This window comes from Caenorhabditis elegans, chromosome II (assembly GCF_000002985.6).
Source record: "Caenorhabditis elegans chromosome II".
NCBI classification, from domain to species: domain Eukaryota; kingdom Metazoa; phylum Nematoda; class Chromadorea; order Rhabditida; family Rhabditidae; genus Caenorhabditis; species Caenorhabditis elegans.
The window spans coordinates 14,884,589-14,900,441 of NC_003280.10; the positions used below are offsets into that span (position 1 = coordinate 14,884,589).

At 35.0% G+C, this 15,853-nt stretch overlaps 3 non-coding genes across 3 annotated transcripts; 2 read left to right on the plus strand and 1 right to left on the minus strand.

The window, feature by feature from the left end:
* Positions 1–9,157: 9,157 nt before the first annotated feature.
* Y53F4A.5 lies at positions 9,158–9,218 on the minus strand. The gene has a single exon (NR_051924.1). It is a non-coding gene; the product is annotated as an Unclassified non-coding RNA Y53F4A.5 (non-coding RNA).
* On the plus strand, positions 9,158–9,224 carry Y53F4A.4. Its single transcript, NR_051923.1, has one exon. It is a non-coding gene; the product is annotated as an Unclassified non-coding RNA Y53F4A.4 (non-coding RNA).
* Positions 9,225–13,527: 4,303 nt separating this feature from the next.
* R03C1.5 lies at positions 13,528–13,643 on the plus strand. The gene has a single exon (NR_051925.1). It is a non-coding gene; the product is annotated as an Unclassified non-coding RNA R03C1.5 (non-coding RNA).
* The last annotated feature ends 2,210 nt before the right edge of the window (positions 13,644–15,853 follow it).

Consider the following 15,853-nt stretch of genomic DNA (forward strand, 5'->3'; position numbering starts at 1 on the left):
TTTTTCTGAAGTGACACTATTCAGCCTTTTCAAATTTTATTCAATCCTAATTTTTTAAAATGTTATATTTTTGGAAACCTAATTTTTTCCAAAGAACTACATGTATACCTGATCTACACTTTCCACGAATTTTCAAAAATTTCAGGCGCCTCATAATTCGTGATTTATGATGTTAAAGAAAGCTTCCGTCTAATTTGCAAGCTAAGAAAGTTGACAAAAAATAGAAAAAGAGTCTTATGTCTTAAATGAATAATTTATGGAAAATGGTCCTAATTGTTTTTAATAGCTATTATCCATCCTTGCCGATTACCCACTTTTCTCTATTTTCCTGGAAATAGTACACCTGCTCGGTCGCATGAAAGATGGCACCTTCGATTACTCTAATTCGCGTTTCAATTCTTAATATGAACGCGAATTTATTGCCGCCTTCAGGCCCGAGCGCCGAGCACCTGTCTTTTTTGACCTCCTTTTTGCGAATGTAAAAAAATTAAAATTTAGTTTGATTTTTATAAAATTCCAATTATGTAATTTGTATTTAATAAAAACTCCTTATATGTATAATTTTTGCACAGTTTCACTAAAATTACTCTCCCCTCCCATTATTTCTCCTATACATATACTTTCCCCCATGTCTCATTTGACTAATTTTATTACTGTGCAACTGGATGGTCGAGCAATAAAAGTTAGGTCCATATGGCATATCGAGGTGAGGTACCAAGTTGTTTTATGAGTTTGCTAATTTAATTTAAACAACAACATATACTTGAATTTGATCGTATTTTGAGAGCATCTTATATCGATTTGCCGGTTTGCCGGAAATTTTCAATTTTGGCTATTTGCCGGTTTGCCGGTTTGCCGGAAATTTTTTCCGTTTTCTTTAAATATTTTCATATAATTAACATTTATAGGATGCGTATAATTGTGCCTTGAAATTTATTTTTCCATTTCCAAAAAGAAAATCCAAAAAATGTACTACAACTTGTCGAGTTTTTCCGGCAAATTCGGCAAATCGACCAATTGCCGGTTTGCCCGTTTGCTGGACTATTTCAATTCCGCCAAATTGTCGGGTTCGCGGAAATTTTCGATTCCGGCAATTTGCCGATTTGTCGATTTGCCGGAAACATTCATTTCTGGCAATTTGCCGGTTTGCCGGTTTAACAATTTTCTGTAAATGTCAAAATCAGGCAATTTGCCGATTTGCCGGAAAAAATCATTTGCCGCCCACTTTTTTAATACCGTAACCCCCTATTTCAAATCTCACTTTTCCTCCAATAAACTCTTTCCATTTTCTTCGACTACTCAATTACACCCCTCTTCCGTCAAAAACGCGCACATCTATAATTCTGGTTACCTCTAGTTACATATTCGCCAGTTTTTACGAGAATTCAACACACACTAATATTTCAAGGACTTGACGATTTCTATGACAAACCGAATTATATTCTTCTGATTTGAAATTGCTCATGAGTTCTCTTGAGAGCTCCGTTGAGCTACGACTACTGTAGTTAAGTATGTCTTATATTTACTAGTTATGACAGATTATTATGAGACGGAAGTTATTTTTGAATGGTACTACTGCAATAACATAATAAAAAAATTTGATAAACCTTCTCAAATTTCGTACATCAATCTCCAACTCAAAAGTATAGTCCCCCAAAACTAAACAATACCCGTTTGACTTTCTGTTGCGAACATCTGGTTGGTGTCAAATTTCTTTAGAGCTTTTGAGGTGATGCCAACTTTCACTGATAAGAGATTGTTATTTTAAGCTATCGTAACTTTTGTCTCCTCTACTAGTTCAGCAAAGTTCAAGGGTTTGATGGGTTAGGGTTGGGCGACAAACGATTTTTTTCCGGAAAAACGGCAAATCGGCAATTCCGCAAACTTACGGAATTAAAAATTGCCGATTTTTCGATTTTGGCGGAAAAACGGCAAATTGTGGTTTTGCACAGTTTTTTTTTGGAAATTTCAGAATTTTAATTTTATTCGGCAAAATTATACGCTTCCTATGAATGTTCCAACATCTATTTTGAAAAGTAAGCAAATTCTATGAAAATATCTAAAGAAAAAAGGAAAAATTAAAAAAAAGCACAGTTTTAAGTGTTTCCGTTTATAAAAAATCCCTCTAAAACTTCCGGCAAATTAATATCTGGCAAACGGCAAATAAGCAATTCGCCGATAATCAAAATTTCCGGCACATCGGCAAACCGGCAAATTGCCTATTTTCTGAATTTATCGATTAAAGAGTTTGCCGAACGGCAATTGCCTCTTACCCTTGCAATGGACGAGTTTTAAAATTGAAAAAAATTTGGAATATTTTTGAAAAGTTGGAGAGAATTTTTTTTTTGAAATTCAAAGCAAAATTTTAAAAAATACACTTTTAGCTACAATTTATGCATTGCCAACATATCAGGTATTGCCAACTTTGGCAGTTGCTAAAACGTTTTTCGAAGCGGCAACTTTGTCAATTGCTCACAGCGAAAAGTTTTAAAAATCCACAAATCTTGGCCGTTCTCGAACTTAATTTTAACCGACAAATTCGGCAAGCAGTTTCGATATTTGGCAAAATTTGGCATTTTGGCAAATTGGTAAAACTATTGAGTTAAGCATTTTTGTTTATTGTGGTTTGCCAAAAAAATTGCCGAAAATTTTAGGTCAATTGCCAAATATTTCGGCAATTTTGCCAATAAACATTATAAATTCCAGAGCTACCAGGTCCCCTAAACTCCAAAAAAACACATCCTCAAGACCATTACAATCATCATTGAATATCTCATCAATCTCCTACCTCCCCCTTAACCTCTTTCAAATTTATATTACCTCGTTAAACAATTTGTCTATAGAGACATACCGACACATTTACCTATTTGATGCACCATCATGTTGTTCCTCCGCGTAATCCGTTCACCCCTCCCGGTTGTCGGGAAACCTTTTGTGCATCTGTTTGGCAGGAGGAAGACAAGGAAGGTGTATCATACCCGTTAATCCATATATCTTTAGGAGACAATAAAATGCCTCACGGGTATGGTGAGAAGGATGATTTATTTATTGCAAAATTGAAAATTTTTTGGATTTTGGAAGTTTTGAACGGCAATTTTTGAATTTTTTAATATATAAAACAGGGGTGGGCGGCAATTTTTTTTGTTTTCTAAATTGGCAGATCGTAAGTTGCCGGTTTGCAGATTTTCCGGAAATTTTCAAATCCGGCAACTTTGCAAGTTGCCGGTTTGCCAGAAAAAATCGTTTTCCTCCCACGCTCTGATATAAAATTTTCTGGCAAAGATTTTCTGAAGTGAAATTTTATAGTTGCACATTTAACCAGTCCACTTTTCTTTCAACTCTCAAAAAAATATTGCCAGGTGCCGAAATCGCCGATTTCTTAAAATTGAAAAATTCTGCAACTCTTCTATTTTTCGGCAAATTCGGCTTTTTTGGCAATCACAATATCACAATAATATCGGCAACCAACAAGTTCGGAAATAGTCGAAATTACCGAAATTTCTGAAATACTCTACTACTAATTTTGGCAAAAAACTTTTACCAATTTACTGCCCTGTCAAAGTTGCCGACTTTTCAAATTTTCTATGTTATCAACTATCCGGTAATTGAAATTTGGAAAATCAATAATTGCTAATTTTTTAAAACCATTTCTTAGATCGTCTGCAATTCGTGGCAAAAGCCCCCTCATTATTAAATTCCAGCACTGTTTTTAATCAACTGCAAATTATGTGATTAATGATCAATTCAACTACTCATTCTACTAAAAAATTCTGTAGCCAATCACATCACTTTTGATGAAGTCATTAGAAATGCAAAAATAGCTCGAGACATTCTACAAATTTTGAAATGAGAAAATATTTGACTTAATAAACCGGCTGCACAAGAAAATTGGGGTTTCACCTGCCCCACACACACATCAAACAAAATGCTTGCTGGTTTTAGATGACAATGTTTCAGTCATTTTTGTTATTGTTGGTGTTGGTAGGTATCGGAATGAATTTTGTGATCACTGAGGTTTTTGTAGAATTTTTTAAATTGGATGCAACGAATGGTTACAGTAATAAATACAAAAATTTTTTATAGTCTGTAGACAGGCTGGGCGGAAATTGCTGTTCGGCAAATTGGCATATTGCCGGTTTGTCGATTTGTCGGAAATTTCAATTCCGGCAATTTTCCGATTTGCCGCCTACCCTTGCGGTAGATATTAGTTTTACTTCTTTTGCATCCATAATATTGAAATATCTTCAAAACAAACCTAGATATGAGCCAAAATCAGTTCGGCAAATTTTTTGTCGGCAAATTGCCGGTCTACCGATTTGCCGGAAATTTTCAGTTCCGGCATTTTGCCGATTCGCCGTTTGCCAAAAAAAATCCTTTGCCGCCCTCCCATGATATAATCTGCCAAAACTGAGGTACAAAGTTCCCACGGTAAACTCAAAATCCCACTCATATTCCATGTTTCTCTCCCAATATGTACTTGGTGCTTACTTGTACCAGGTGTTCACTGCTTCTTATTCTTCTTTTTTCGCAGCTTTTAAGATACACAATGGAAATGAAATTAGAAAGGGTGAGAGATAGAATTAAATTGAAAAAAATGACTATGATATCTTATACATTTCAAGTGATTTGGTAAACAAGGGGATCTCTGGTTTTTTGAAATTTTGTTCAAATATTCATAAAAACAAAAATAAAACCACAAAGCTACAGTAACCTACCGTATCCCACATATCAAAATTTAACTTTTGTACCATCAAACTACAGTACCTATGAATTTACTAATTCGACTGTCAATCAAAACTACCGTAGTCATTCACAGCAGTGGGGGGCAAACGATTTTTTCCAACAAATCGGCAAATCGCCGGAATTAAAATTTCCGGCAAATTGGCAAAATGCCGGAATTCAAATTTTTCGGCAAATCGGCAAGTTGCCGGAATTGAACATTTCCGGCAAAGCGGCAAACCATCAAATTGTCAATTTGCCGAAGGAAAAACGACAAGTGCCGAAAATTCTCGGCAATATGTGGTTTTGCACATTTTTTTCAGGCACACGGCAAATCGGCAGTTTGCAAAAAATGAAAAAATACGGCACAGGTACGTGTCTAGGCAGGCATGCAGGACGGTAAGTAGGCATGAAGTCTACCATGTTTTCAAAATTTTAAAGTTCACTAGATCAAACGTAGGGTTTCCCCGCGCAAAATTTCCACCTTTCAACAACGTTCAAAGTAAACACAAACAACATTTTCCAAAACTTCATGACAACATTCTCAGCTAATTTTAGAGCTACTTGACTTCCAATAATCAGGCGAATAAGTGCTCGTTACTCATTTTAATTGCCACAACTTGATGCGGCAGGTGATTTGGTATGGCATGATGAATTTTTATGATAATTCATTTGGAGCCGGCTATAGTTTTCAGTTAAAGTCGATCTTATAAATTGTCGGTGCACCATGCTTTTTGGTGTACCTACATTGAAGGTGGCATACGCCTACTTGGTGCCTATATGCCTACCTAGAATTTTGAAATTTTGGCAACTCGGTAATCTTTGCCGACAAGCACTTGATGCCCCCTCAATAATAATATTCCGTTCAACAAGGTTGTTCTTGCATAATATCATAAAAGGTCATTTGTGTCTCTATCCGCCCCGTTTTTTTTTCACAGACACACACACACACATTTTCTACAATTTTACCGACACCTAGCTGTCATATTTTATGACTAAGTACACCTGCCTATATTACTGAGAAATTGGGAAATAATTTGCAAAAAAAGTTTCCGGAAATTTTCGAAAATTAGGTGTTATGAAAAATTTTGAAAAATGTTAAAATAACTTGATTAACGTGAAATTGGTAACATGGCGAGCTCGGTAAATTTGGCCAATATCTTTTTCCAATATTTTCCGAGCGAGGTAAATTTGGCAAATTTGCCGGGCTCGTCAAACTCGGCAAATTCAGCAAAATTGCCGTGCTGGGAAAACTCCAAAAAACGAGAAAATTACTGAATTCTTAGCACAAAAATTTGAGTCCTCCAAGGTCGGCCCAAAACTTAATTTTATGTAATTTTGCTATAATTTTTTGAACAAAATCAATTGTTTCAGTCAAATTTTTTAAAATCCAATTAGTGGTGTGTGCGGCATAATTCAACATTTTCCGAGTTCCGCAAATTTGCCGAACTCGTCAAACGGCAAATTTGCCGCACACCCCTGATTGGTGACCATGACTGAACGCAAAACAATTAATATTAGCCAGGCTTTCCGAAAATTTTATTATTTCCCAATTTGCAAAAATTGCCAATTTTTTTTCATAGGCAACCCAAAATCGATATCCAAAATTTTCACTATTTTTCAAAACTTTGAAGTTTCCCAAAAACTGCCAAAAATTAGGCCAATCTCTAAACAAATTTTTCCCCAAAAAACTCCAACTGGTCCCCCTTGCCTACTATTTCCAGCACACCCCATGTTCTATTTGATGTATATCCGCCTGTGACAACACTCTTAATCCTCCCTAAAGGAATCGAACAATTATTATTATTATTATTATTATTATTATCATGTAAATTGATGTGCCGAATCTAAATATAAATCACCCTCATTCCTCTCTCCTTACACACCGCAAATACGGTATGACCTAGTAGAGGAAGGTGTCATAAATGTAATAATGGAAAACCTAGGTATCCGTGACCGTTCTCTCATAAAAATTTGCATTTTTATTGGCGAAATTAGGTGGAAATTTTGGAATTCATAATTTCAGCGAACTTGTCGAATTTTAAAACGTTCGGAATTTCAAATCTCATAAAAGTTTAGGGTTTTTTTTTTTTTGTTGAAAAATATTTTTTAAAAGTGAGATTCAAAATCTGACTTTTTTTTCAAAACTTGGTGAATCGTACGGTTCCCAAATTTTAACCGATCAGAGCACAAACTATAAACTACAAACTATTAAAAACATAAACTTACAGTAACCAACATTTCGAAAACGAAAACCCCCCTCTCTCTCTTTTTCAAAAAATAATTTTCAAGAATCTCATAAAATCTCATGTCAAATTTCATCTGTTGCTTTTCCCCCATCAGATGAAGAAGCTGAATGAGGCAATCGTCGGGGGGCTCCCGATGAACAAATTGAAGGCGACGGCAAAGATTATGGGATTTTGCAGATGTTACATTGTTGGGCTGGGATAGATAGATGGGTGTGTTGCGAAAACCAAACATTTGCGGTAGAGTAGGCGAGAAGAAAGGGGGAGTTAGGTCATAAATGAATCGAAGAAGTGTGTTAAATGGGCTTCAACTAACGATCAGATGTGAGCTGCTCCGACTATTTGGAGCCAGAAGTTTGAGCTCGATTTATGAATGAGAATAAAGGTGGGAAGTCCAGGAATTCTGAAGTTTTGTGCTTATAGATATATCCAATGTCATCTCCAATGTCAGTGCTTAAAGCTTAGCTCAACTTTTTGTATCTGACATGTTTGAAATGTCAGGTACAATAAAAGTTCTGAATTTTTTTAATCGAATATTACGATAGCCATGCCAAAGAAATTCTGTATTTTTTCGGATCCGGATAAAGTTAAAACTTTTAAAAACTTTTACACTTTTTAGACATAAACCTAAGCCTCAGCCTCTGTCTAAGCCAGGTCTAAGTCTAAGAAAAAGCATAAGCGTAAGCCTAGGCCTAAGCCTGAGCCTAAGAGTGAGCCTAAGCCTATGATTAAGTTTATGACGAAGCCTAGGCCTAAACCTAAGCCTAAGTAAATACCTAAGCCTAAGCCCAAGCTTAAACCTGAGCCTAAGCATAATTATTTTCGTTATTTTTCAGCAAATCTTTACCCCAGAGCCCCCTGAGCCCCTGAGCACAAACTAAACCCCCAACAAAATCCCATAACGGTTGCCACGCGGGGAATATATCTCCAATAGAAACAATTTGAAACTAGTACATTTGACTAATAAATCTGTGTTTTTCAAATTGCCTTTCCCCTCCTAAAATTTTATTCCATTTTGACATACACTCATACAAAAAAACTTCCCAACTACGGAAATAGGAAATAGCGTCTGAATAGTCGAAGAGAGCTCCATTTAAGAGCATTTTCTGTGACTTCTTCTATCATCAAATAAATGTATAAGTTGATTGTGCGCCATTCAAAAAGAGTGTCGAAGTCGGTCCCCAATAAGATGAATAAAGGAAGAATAGCTCTTGCCCCCCATTGTTCGCCCCAAAAACTTGGATCTCTCCATGATTATATAGTCACTTTCGAAGAAAGAAGCGCGAGTTGAATTTGTTATGCGGCAGCAGTAAATTTCACTTTTCAAGTGGGCTGTCATCGAACCTACCGTATCCCGCAGCGTAATTGCATAAAATGTGCGAGAAGGGGGAAGATGATGCTTTATGGATATTGGTTGATTCTTAAAACTAGTCAGCTGTGCTCATAGGTCTTAGAGCCTTACCTGCGGCACAAGAAATCTTGCTAACCTCTTCCAAGTTAGCCATAGCTTCACTGAATAGGTTTAGTTCGGACCGTACTCCCTCAAGAATGCTACCTAGGTCCTCATAGATCTCACTTTAGACATTTAGGACTTGGGCTTCCATGGTACGCAGGCGCGGTTTCAGGGCCTGCCGCCTGCCTCTATATCAAGCTCTATAAGACCCTCTTTCTCACTCACTGACTCAAACTGTTGCCAGTTGTGTATATAATCACTTCACCCTCCCTCCATAAAAAGATGTATACACACATTCCCTCTGTCAAACATAGTTTTTTTTTGATGGAGGGGGTTTTGTATCAATATCAATGACTCTCAAACATACATCCTATTCACCTCATTTCGATTCAATCATCATATTCTCGTCTTCACCATCACTCCAAATATTGCCTCACTTATACATTTATAAATATATATATACAACATGTCAAACATGTCTCCCACCACTATTTGCATTTCTTCTCGAATCGTTCGATTTTCAAGAAAATTGAATTGTGAGGAGAAGAAGAGATGACAAACGTTGCGAAGTTACTGATAAGAAGAAGATAGTGATGGAACAATGCTTAATCCCACTTAAGCCAAGGCCAGATGTCTAGGAGTACTGTAGATTAGCTTTGATGTTCTAAAAGAAAAAGTTGCTTTGTCTTAGGCTTAAGTTAGGCTTAGGTTTAGGCTCAGGCTTAAGTTTAGGCTAAGGTTTAGGCTTAGGCTTAGGCTTAGACTTAGGCTTAGGCTTAGGCTTAGGCTTAGGCTTTGGCCCAGGCCCAAAATTAAAATTAGGCTTGAACCTAGGCATAGGTTAACTTATCAAGCTTAGGCTTACAATTAGCTCTAGGAATCAGGCCTCAACTCGGACCTAAGCTATAGGCTGAAGCTTAACTTTCGGGCTCCGAGTTAGGCTTACATATAGGCTTAACGGTTTTCGATAGGCCTAAAATAACGTTTCAACAAGCACCTGCTCCCCAAAGTACTCCAGCAGCAGCACATCATTATCATATTAGTAGTAATGTCGATTCCAATTTGTTTCCATATTCCAATCAAAATTTATGACATTATATGCAGAGGAGAAGTAGAGGCTAACGGGCAGATGTTTTACGACGAGCGGTGCACACGGTGGAGTAATAGTAAAACGGGGGGAGAGGTGTTCATTAATCACGCAACTAGTAAAACCCGGCTAATGGACTGGAAGGAATATCATATTTTAATTTTATTCATTTCAGGTCATTAGAGTTTAATTGTTTGACTCGGAACACATATATATTTTGTTTTGTAACATTACCTGGTGAGGGACCGGTGTCGTCTTTTAACCTTAGATTCTAAAGTCTGAGGCTTTCAATTGCCGGAACTGAAGTTTCCGGCAAATCGGCAAACCGGCAAATATGCCAAATTTGCCGAAATTTTTTGCCAAGTTGTGGTTTTGCTCTTTCTTCTTTTGGAAATTTCAGAATTTCAATTTTAATCGGCAAAATTGTACGCATCCTAAGAATGTTCCTACAACTATTTTGAAAAGTAAGTAAATTCTATGAAAATATCTAAAGAAAACGGGTAAACATTTCAAAAAGGCACAGTTTTAAGTGTTTCCGTCTTATAAAGAAATCCCTCTAAACACTTCTGGCAAATTTATCTCCGGCAAACGGCAAATCGGCAAGTTGCCGATTTATCAAATGTGCCGGAAAATAAATTTGCCGAACAACAATTGCCGCCCATCCCTTCTTTCAATATTGAACTCGTTGGAGATGACAGTGAAGTTTTTAAGAAAATTGGAATTTCTAGAAAGTCAGATTTTAACTACATACTTCAAATTTAAATTTGTATATGGTTTCGAATTTCCACAAGAAAAAAACTTTGACAATTTGAGCAACCTAATTTTAATATCCAAAAAAACCCCAAAATACCATGCACCTATGAGTATTTCATGACCTTTTTACCTGACTTTGTTCCAAAAATATTCTTGCAATGTTTACCCTATTCTACCCAGCACCTATTGTTTTCAATTTCCCAGTGAATCACTCTCATCATATGATAAGTTGTTTTCGCGGAAAGAATAGAATTCCAAATTTCATATGATAATGTTAACGACTAGCCTCTAATGGCTATCAACAATAAATAATTGTCCGTTAATGGGGAAAGTGATCTTTCAGAAATTTTGGCTCATTTTCGTTTTGATATAATTTTATAGTTAAAATTTGAAAGAGTATTATTGTTGCACTTTTGTCAAAAAAAACTTTAAGGCTCTGAAGTTTGAGTTTCCAATTAAAAACTGTATTATACTCAATTTATGATGTAAGTTATGAAATATTATTTACTTCCGTAATAAAGCAAATTATTTGATAAAAACCAAAAAACAACAATTTTTAAAGTGTCTGTATCTCCGCGAAGGTTGGAGCAATCAGAAAGTTGTCAACTATAAAATTGTGGAAAATTATTTTATATTTTTTAATAGAGGTAAAAGCATTTTAAGAATCCCCTTACCGAATATCAAAACCTATTTTTTAGGCTTGTATCTCCAAAGGCATGACAGCTTTAAAAATACTGTAAACTGACAAAATCTAAAGCACTTGTTTCAATAAATTGCTTCTTAAACGGCCAAAAAGTGGCAATTACTTTTTTCGCAATTGATAATTCTGAAGTTCGGCCAAAAAAAATTTCCGTATTTATATATTCTCAAATCAGCTTTCAGAATCAATCAGGGGTGATTGGCAATTGACATTCGGCAAATTTGACAAATCGGCAAGTTGCCGGTTTGCCAATTTGCCGGAAATTTTTATTTTCGGCAAATTGCCGATTTGCCGTTTGCTGGATATCAATTTGTCGGAAGTTTTTAGGGGGATTTTTTATAAGAAGGAAACACTTAAAACTGTGTCTTTTTAAAACTTTTTTCCCGTTTTCTGTAGATATTTTCAAAGAATTTGCTTTCTTTTTAAAATAGATGTAGGAACATTTATAGGATGTATACAATTTGGCCGATTAAAATTGAAATTCTGATTTTTCTAAAAAAAATGCGCAAAACCACCACAAGTTGCCGAAAAATTTTGGCAATTGCCGTTTTCCGGCCAATCGGCAATTTGCCAGTTTGCTGATTTGCCGGAAATTTTAATTTACGGCAAATTTCTGATTTGCCGATTCGTCAGAAATTTCCATAACTTTTTTTGCAGAATTTGCCGGACACCAACACTTTGACTAAAAATGTTTATAAATCTGAAAATATTTTTTCTGAAATGATATTCGATAACTGTAAATTTATATAAATATATTGAGACAGACAAACCCCTTCCCCATAAAACCACACCTCTAAACTTTTGTCAACCAAAAAGTAAACTCCCATCGTTCAATTTAGTATGAGGTGTGTTAAAAAACCAGGAATCTTAAAGATGCTTCATCTCGCATATTCCAAAGATGGTTTTTTTCCACCCCAATCTAAACACATTCAATTACTATTTTCAATTATAATTTCCCCTTTCTCCACAGGCCCCCACCAGCATCATTACCACCTCACCGAAACTTTCAATTAAATTCCATCGCCCAATTCCTTCGATTCGTCCCCAAAAGAATTCATAATACCAATTCATTTACTGTACACTATGTGCCGTTCGCTTCACTTTCTGGATTCAGACTCCGCCCACCCCTTGCGGCCAATGAATGCCGACGCCCCGCCCACTAGGGGCGTCTCAATGAAGGGGGAGTCGATTGAAATTCATAAGGCTTTTGAGCTTTTGTTACTTACTATTTGTTTTAATTGTTTTTTTTTTCAAAAAATTGATATTTGATTTCACAGTCATGATTTAATATAGATAGTTCCAAAATTCCAATAGATTATAATTTTGTCATCAAAAGTCACTTGGGATAATCCCTATTAAAACTTTATTACCTTTTCAAATAAACCTCCCTATAGGATATTGTACTATTTTTTGCAAGTGATGTGTCGTACGTTGAGTTTTGCAGTCGCTTTTAGAAACATCTGGACCAAATTTTTTTTGATTTCTGGAATATTTTTGATATTACTAATAGCCTTATGTATACGTTTTTAATACTCCTCATTAGTAATTCATAACATAGTAATAACTTCAACTTTTTAAAAATTACCATCTTACATGCGTTTTATATTTTTGAAATTATGTTTATAATTGTAGGGCGTCTATAAATATTTGCACAATGTACTATTATGAAATATAATCATTTGCTCTGAAAACATGAATTTGTTTAAGTTTAGGACTTCTATGTAGGCGTTAGAATGCCTGCCTGTCTGATCTTAAGGCGACCTCGCCTCACTCCACGTCTTATGCTAACGTCTTAAATCTATTTTCATCACATTGCCAGTAATGTGAAAATTAGACATTTGTAAATTGCTAAAAAGAGGCGCAAGGCGGACAGGTTTTAGGCAGGCGTCAGGCCCTGAAACCACGCCTGCCTACCATAGAAGCGTTATGTTTAAGTACATGTAACAATTTAAAATCATTTAAAGAATATCATTTTGCTAGAAATAGTTACTGTTATTTAGTAATGTTTATATTTTAGCATATATCTTTAATATTAAAGCACGTATAATATTTCGTGCCATCTTTGATATTAACATTATTTACACTTACATTATTATATAATAGAACCTATAAATTTTGAAATGCATTGCAATTACTGTATATGGTTTGAGTTTAACATATAAAAAATTGGACTATTTCAGTACTAGCTTATAGAAGTTAGTATAAAATTAATACTATTTTATTAGAAGCAAACTCTGTAAATAAAAATTACAAATTTTTTCCTCCAATTCATCCCTTCAAAAACACCTCTGTATATAATTTTTTAATAATTCTCAAAAATTGGAAAATAAGTAATAAAATAATAATAGAGTGTGCGCGAGTGTTCAAATCGCCAATACGAGTGCCTAATTGTCATTTACACAAATCGGAGCATCAGCCCGAAAGCAGCGAGACGAGAAGCCCTATCATCATTATAATTTTCATTTTATTTCATAAACAGCCATATATATACCTCTGTTCAAAATGATAATCCAGTTTATACTTCCATAAAAATGCTGGCAGTTTTGCAAAACTAAAATTTATTTTCGAAAATTATTTACGTTATGAGGTGTTTTGAGATTAAATTTGTGATGTAATTGCATCATAGTTCACGTCGTGTTTTTGATTGGATGGAAAATAGAGTTTATTAATAGTTGTAGAAATTGGTGGCCGAACTTTTGAAGGCATGGCCTAACATTTCAAAAAATGATTTACTGTTGAATGAATGCTTTTGCTGGTGGCTAAATTTTCGTTCTTCTGATGGTCTAACTTTTGTTCTGCTGGTGGCCGAATTTTCGTTCAGCTGGTGGCCTAACTATTGCTGTGCAAAAAATAATAATATAAGATTATGACACAATTTTTTGATCAAACAGGTCTAGGTTTTGATGGCCTAACTTTCCTAGAGACTTTAAAAAGTGTGGCCGAACATTTCAAAACTATGCACTTCCATAACCTAACGTTTTCCCAAAACTAGCCCCTTGCTCAATGTACGTATATGCTAATGACACTTAGTATGAATCAGAAGAAAAAAAAAAGTCTCGACCGGCAAAAAGTCAAATGTATCATTTTCTTTATTGTTTGCAGGCGTCGGTTGTACAGTTCTCACTAATACCGCCGGAGAAGAAGAAGAAGAGGAAGGTCTTAATTAGTCGCTTCTCCATATTACATCAACATAAATAATGCTCACAAAACTTCCTTTTCTAATTAAACACCGGCGCCGCCGCGTATAATGTATAAAAGAGATGAAAGGAGAAAAGAACACTGTCGATTGGTTTCATTCAATCAAAGTTTTTGTGGTCGCCTTTTGTTCCATTTAATAGGTTAGGCATACCAACTTTTGTAAGTAATCAAATCGTAATTTTTTCTCAAAATGTACCGGCCTAACTTTTGATAGCCTAATTTTAACCTAACCTTGTTTTTCAGTGGCCTTTCTCTATAATTCTCGCCTCTCACACTCTTCAAATTAATAGTCCTCAAATTTCAATAATCCAATTATGATATTCAATATTTGACCAACTTCTTGCACACACATCTTTCTTCCTCGATAGACATATTTTCTATCTACGGCTTCATCATCATCTTCATCATCATATTGTTGATGAGGAGGCCCCCGTTATTTTAGAAATTTGAGATTTTCCTTTCCTTCTGACACTTCTAGTTATCCGATTATTATTACTAATATTATAGCTCTATAATAGCTTTTCTCTTGAATTTTCAGAATTAATTTGAACAAAAATTGCTGAAAACTCAAATTTTTGTCTGAAATTTTTTTTTCAGGCTCCAACTCCGCCCACATTGGCTATTATCATGAGTAGATTATATTAATAATTATTGCCTTTCAGAGCTCTATTAGAGCAATTATTTGATAAAAACATAATATTTTTGCTGAAAATTTTAGTATCGATGAAGTCAAGTTTAAATTTCATCATCAAAAATTGTACAATTTTTCTTCCACTTTGAACATTTTTTAGTTTTTTATATGGGGATAAATTTAAAAGCATTTCTAGACCATAAGAAGTTAGGCCACGAATTTTTGAAAATTCGACATTTCTAGGTCATAATAAGTTAGGCCACAATTTTTATAATCATGCTTTCACGTTTATAAAAAGTTAGGCCATGCAATTGTAAAGATGCGAAATTTCTAGATCTTAAAAAGTTAGTCCATCAAAATTGAAAAATTGAAGATTTTTAGGTCATAAAAATTGAGCCAACAACTTGATGAAAATGTTGAAAACTTAAAAAAATAAAAGCTTCTAGGTTATGAAAAGTAAGGCCACAAATTTTTAAAAATTCGAAATTTCTAGGCCGTAAAAAGTTGAGCCACAAATTTTTAAAAATTCGAAATTTCTAAGCAATGAAAAGTTAGGCCACAATTTTTTTTAATTCGAAATTTCTAGGCCGTGAAAAGTTGAGTCACAAATTTTTAAAAATTCGAAATTTCTAGTCCATGAAAAGTTAGGCCACAATTTTTTTAAAATTCGAAATATCTAGGTAATAGAAAAGTAAGGCCACCAATTTTTGTGAAATTTAAAACTTAAGCAATTAAAAAAATTGGTCCTAATTTTCAATGGCCTAGAAACTTAACTTTTTAGCAACAAAGCTACCAAAGGACTTCTCCCCTCATGATTTCCAGAAACAGTATATTAATGAGCCAAATGTTCCCCCGGATTAAACTCGTACCCACCTGGTCCATTTCCCCCCTATGAAAGAACAATTTCCGTGTGATTTCCCACAGACACCTCTAGATCATTACGTTTCGGGTGGTATAACTCTAAAAGGTGTGCGCCATGTGATTATGATTATTATGATTATGAGCCACTTGTCCTGAGAGAGAGAGCACGGGCAAATTCATTTCATTTCGTAAACGTTTTGATTAG